This window comes from Astyanax mexicanus, chromosome 15 (genome assembly GCF_023375975.1).
Source record: "Astyanax mexicanus isolate ESR-SI-001 chromosome 15, AstMex3_surface, whole genome shotgun sequence".
Taxonomy (NCBI): Eukaryota; Metazoa; Chordata; class Actinopteri; order Characiformes; family Acestrorhamphidae; genus Astyanax; species Astyanax mexicanus.
Genome location: NC_064422.1, coordinates 15,218,558 through 15,224,620, shown reverse-complemented (window position 1 = coordinate 15,224,620; position 6,063 = coordinate 15,218,558).

Genomic DNA, 6,063 nt, shown 5'->3' with positions numbered 1-6,063 from the left:
TTTCCTAATTTTCCTCATTCATCTTCTCCAAGCTGATGGAACTCAATCCATACCCGCTTTAGATTTACTCTGCTCTGATTTATGCAGATGGAGCGGGGCGAGTGTGAGGGATGATACGGCCCCCCACAGCTCTTTCAGAAACTGGAAACATAACATGCAGTCATTACCGAAACCTGCAGAGATCAGAAATTATTCTTAGCTTGACCTACCGCACATGAATATCAACTAGAGTGGAAAGCATCAAGCATCTTAGTATTACACATCAAAGACAAGGAAAGACTGAGAAATACAACACAAAATATAATGTGTTCTATTATTAAAACTGTTTATCACATAAAATAATTTAATAATTGTATTTGATACAATAGAAATCCAGAATTTAAAGTTCTTTTCTTTGCAATTACAGAGGTGTACAGATGTTTCCTGTAATTCTTGAATAAGTTTGCACAAACTGCAGAAGGAGTTTTGGCCCACTCGTCCATACCGTTCCTCTCCAGATCTTTTTTCAGGTTTCAGGGCTGTTGCTGGGCAACATTAATTTTTAGCTCCCTTCAAAGGTTTTCTATTGGTTTCAGGTCTGGAGACTGGAAAAGACACTCTAGGACCTTTTAATGCTTCTTACGGATCCATTCTTTAGTTGCATTGGCTCTGTGTTTCAGGTCATTGTCATGTTGGGAGACCCAGCCACGACCCATCTTCAGTGCTCATACTGAGGAAAGGTGGTTGTTGGACAAAATCTTGTGATACATGACCCCATCCATCATCTGCTTCAATACAATGCAGTCGTGCTATCCCCTTTGCACAAAAAACCCCCCAAAAAAACAAAGTATGATGTTTCCACCACCATGCCTTACGGTTGGTACAGATGGTGTTCTTTGGGGTTGTACTCTTCCTTCTTCTTCCTCCAAATACAGAGAGTAAATTTGATACCAAAAAAGCTCTATTTTGCTCTCATCTGACCACATGAATTTCTCTGGATCGTCCAGATGGTAATTGGTGAACTCCTGGACATGTGCTGGCGTGAGCATGCATTATAGTGCAAAAAATACGATTATGAGCGTGTTTTGCACGAGCCCGCCATGCCCCGCTCCGCCCCGCCCCGCCCCATAAACTGTCATTATGTGCCCGACCTGACCTGACACACCCCCTAAACTGGCTGTTTTTCAGGCTGTTTAAATGAGCGAAATCTGTTTAGAATAATGTTATTTAACACTGCAACATAGAAAAGGCACAGACCTATTATTTAATACAAATGTTTTTTTTTAAGAACAGCTGCACGTCAAACGCGGACAAGTGGAGGAGCTCACGTACGGCCAGAGCTGCATGATTATAACATTCTAACTGGTGCAACTTTCTTTAAACAGTTTAACTTGTAACTTACAGGGTTATAATAGTTTTGAAATTTTCATTATAGGTAAATTTGATTTAGTTTTCACTTTTTCTCCTCCAATTCAGTCAGTGCGGATTAGTTGTTAGAGTGTGTTTAGTAGTTTTTATTAGTTTTTGCACATCAGAGAGATCAATCTGAGAAACACATAAACAAACTCAAAAACTCAATAAACTTTAAAGGTTTCACCTATGAGAGAAAAAGAGAGATTTATCAGTTCATCCTCCCGCGTGGAATGTTCAGGTGTATGAGCTACTCACAGGTAAACTTTCTCTTAGCTGCTTCTCAAACGGACTTATAGCTGAGTGGAGTTTATTCCACATACTGTATCTCCTGTCCCTCGCTGCTCCCATTCTGCAGCTTCCTCAGGGTTTTCTGTCGTTATCTCGCGGCTAGCGCGAGCGTTATAAACAAGAACTAACGGCACGGTCGCGAGGTGCCGCGCGCTGCCGCTGTTGTGCCGAATCCGACTCCCCGCAGAATCTGACTCAGCTTCACAAGCAGAATCGGCACAACACCGCCCCCTGTAAACCTGCTGGAGTGGAAACAGCACTAATAAATAAAATAAAATAAATAAATAAAATTAACAAACATGAAAACTAAGAGTATTCTATCAGTAATAATAATATTAAACTTTCAATGCAGAGAATCTAAGCTCTATTCCCAAGGTCCAAACACTCTCATCTGGTGCTACCGTGAAAATTCAGTTAATGCACTTTAAGATATTGAGGTCCTACAAGCACCTGGGTGTCCATATAACCAACAAGCTGGACTGGACTGATAACACAGCTGCACTCTACAGGTAAAGGTCAGAGCAGGCAACTCACAATGTCTCCTGAGGACCTTATTTGATGCCTTTAATGGTGAATTCAGACATCCTATTGGAGGGGTTTGCTGGAACAGCGGCATCTCCACAGCTGATAGAAAGAGACTTACCAAGATCATCAGGGAGTCCAGCTCTGTTCCGGGGTGTCATATTGACCCAGTGGGGGTGTTGGGAGACAGGAGAATGAGGACTAAGTTAACACACATGCTGAAGAACCTGTCCCACCCCATGTCCCACTCTCTGACAGCAGTGGGCAGCTTCTTCATCGCCCGGCTGCTGCTGAACCCCTGGAGCGTGAAGGAGAGATACCACAGGTCCTTCCTTCCCACCGCTGTCAGACTGTATAACACACACTGTTCTCAGCAGATATTAGTTTAATATTTCCAACTATCTCTTACTATGTGCAATTAAACTGTTTACCTGTTACTGCTGTAGCGCTCTTCTGTGCGCAGCACTTAAATTCAGCATGTGTAGCATCATCTGTTTACCAGCTATTTGTGCAATATCACCACTTATTTACCATTTATTTCATATTTATGTGGGCCATTCCACTTTTGCTTGTTGTAACTCTTACAAATTAAACTTTATTATTATTTTTTTAATCTTTTTTTAACTTTTTTGAATCTAATAATACATATCTTTAAAGGCACACTAGGTAGGATTTCCTTGATTATTGATCTTTATAAAGAAGTAAAATTACAGCTTGAAACTCACTGCAGAGCTGCATTGAGGTGTAATAGGAGGAATAGCGGTCCTTTCGTGTCTGTGCCGGAGCTCCTCTGAGCTCAAACCAGAATCTGTAAGTTTTGCTAGGCGACCGCGACCAACGCTCGCGAGAACTGCGCCTCTTTTGAGAACTGCGACCTGCTTTCAGACCTGTATGTAGTTCTAACAGTTCAACAAGGACTACAAAACCCGCTATTTAGAGTTGGTTAATTCTTTACAGAAGCTAACTAGTAGTGATGAGCACAGCAGCTCTTTTAGACAAACTGACTCATTAGAATCCGTTCACTAAAAAGATTCGTTCAAAAGATTCGTTCATTCAAAGGGCTAACAGTGCTACGCTGTAAACACGCTGTTTTATCAGTTGTAGACACAGAAGAAATGTCTTGTTTCAGTCGTGATTTCCATAAAGTAAACATTTCATGCTTAAAGAAACAAATTATTTTCGTGTGCTTTTTACTTTCTGATGGAAAAAGTAGCTTACATGCAGATGGATTTTCCACTATTTATGTAGTACATAACAGTCTCATATATATACGACAGTGCTGTATACATGTATTACACTCTGCAAATGTAGAGGGAGCCCACGAGCACAAAATCTCAGTCCTATCTAGTGGAGCTTTAAATATTCAAAACATGTACTGGTCAAATTCAGGCAGCTTTACTTAATGTTTTACAAGGTTTCTAATTTGAAAATGTTTACAATTTTCTCAGTCCTGTTACCAAAACTAATGTGACATTTAAAAAGCATGTTTAAAAGCAAGTCCATTAATTCCTTTGATTTTTTTTCTCAAAGAAAGTTTTTATTTTAAAGAAACTGTTGACTGCATGTTCAAATAATTAATATTTATGACAAAAAAAATCACTATGTATGCATGCACATTGTATTTTTTTTAAACATGCAAAGCTGTTTTTTATCTAATTGAGAAGACCCAAACCTGAAACTGATCAAATGTATTATAATGCAATTAATTAAACAAGTGAATAAATGATGAACCCAGCAGAATTGGAAAAAGGTGATTAACTAATATTCACATGGAACAATACTTATTCCTGTTCCTGGAACTCACTCCTGTTACTGGCTCTCAGTCCTGTCCTGTTACTGTAACTGAATCCTGTTACTAGCACTCACTCTGTTACTGGGACTCATTCCTGTTACTGGCACTCACTCCTGTAACTGGAACTCATTCCTGTTACTGGCACTCAATTGTAACTGGCACTCATTCCTGTTACTGGCTCTCAGTCCTGTCCTGTTACTGTAACTGAATCCTGTTACTGGCACTCACTCCTGTAACTGGAACTCATTCCTGTTACTGGCACTCAATTGTAACTGGCACTCACTCAAGTTACTGGCACTCAATTGTAACTGGCACTCATTCCTGTTACTGGCACTCACTTTTGTAACTGGCACTCACTCAAGTTACTGGAACTCACTCTGTAACTGGTACTCATTCCTGTCACTGGCACTCACTTACTTTTTATGTTTTGAGTAACAAAAAACATAAAAAATAGCCGAATGGCAGCTATTCTAATACCATGAGGACACTGAGCACATTCTAGTGATTTTCCCAAAATTTGTATTTTAAAAATAAACAAATAAGATGGTAGAAAACAGGCAGTAAGGAAGTTTAACATTTTTAAATTCAGTTTAGACAGACGCCAGCATGCTGTACATTATCCTGCATTCAGATGGTATTTCGAAAGTCAATTAAACATTTTCTGACTTTATTCCCTTTAATCCCAAGCAATTTGGAGCTCATATATTAAAATGTCAGCCCACACAATCAGTTCATTTTTACACTTTAGAAAGTAAAGCATGGAACAGACTGTCTCTCGGAACATGCTGTTGTTAATGTGTTTCTTGATTTGATCTGACATTTGACGAACTGAAAACAAAAGAGGAGTGACAGGCAGAACATTCTGCATCTCCACATTCCAGAAGATCTACTGGTTCTAAAGCTCTATATAAATCCACTCTACAAACAACAGCTAGTCATTATCCTGCAGTCTGTTTATATCAGTGTTTGCTCTACTGCGCACATCGGCTTGCAAAAGTTTTCAAACCCCTTGAACTTTTTCACTTTTTTGTCATTTTACAACCACAAACTTTATTGTATTTTATTGAGATTTTGAATGATAGACCAACACAAAGTAGTGCATAATTGGGAAGTGGAACAAAAATGATACATGGTTTTATTTTTTTTATTATTAAATAAATATAAAAAATCCTTAATAAAATCCAGTGCAGTCAACTGCCTTTAGAAGTCATTGAATAAGTTATTAGAGTCCAGCTGTGTGTAATTTAGTCTCAGTATAAATACACCTGTTCTGTAAAGACCTCAGTGGTTTGTTAGAGAACACTAGTGAACAAACAGCATCTCTGACAGGTCAGAGATAAAGTTTAAGAAGTTTAAAACGAGGTTAGGTTATAAAATCAAGTAGCACTGTTCAATCCATCATCCTAAAATGAAAAAAGTATTCTACAACTGCAAACCTACCAAGACATGACCATTCACCCTAACTGCCAAAAGCAGCCAAGAGGCCCATGGTCACTCTGGAGGAGCTGCAGAAATCCACAGCTCATGTGGGAGAATGTGTTCACAGGACAACTATAGGATGTGCACTACACAAATCTGGCTTTTATGGAAGCGTGGCATGAAGAAAACCATTAACTGTTAAAAGAAAGACATAAAAAGTGCCATTTGCAGTTTACCACAAGCCAAGTAGGGGACACAGCAAATTGGTGCTGTGGTCACTTTTTTGCCCAAATGCAAAGCGCTATGTCTGGCTAATTGCTGTTCATAGATGCTCTGCATCCAAACTGACTGAGATTGAGCTGTTTTGCAAAGAAGAATGGGCTGAAATCTCAGTCTCTAGATGTGCAAAGCTGGTAGAGACAAATCCCAAAATGCTTGCAGCTGTAATTGCAGAAAAAGGTGGCTCTACTAAGTATTGATATAGGGGGGCTAAATACTTATGTACATCACTTTTTTTTTTTTTTTTCTTTATTTGATTAAAAAAAATAAAAAACATGTATCATTTCATTCCACGTAAAATCTTTGTGGTTGAAAGGTGACAAAATGTGAAAAATCTTAAGGGATATGAATACATTGAAATGCCACTGTAT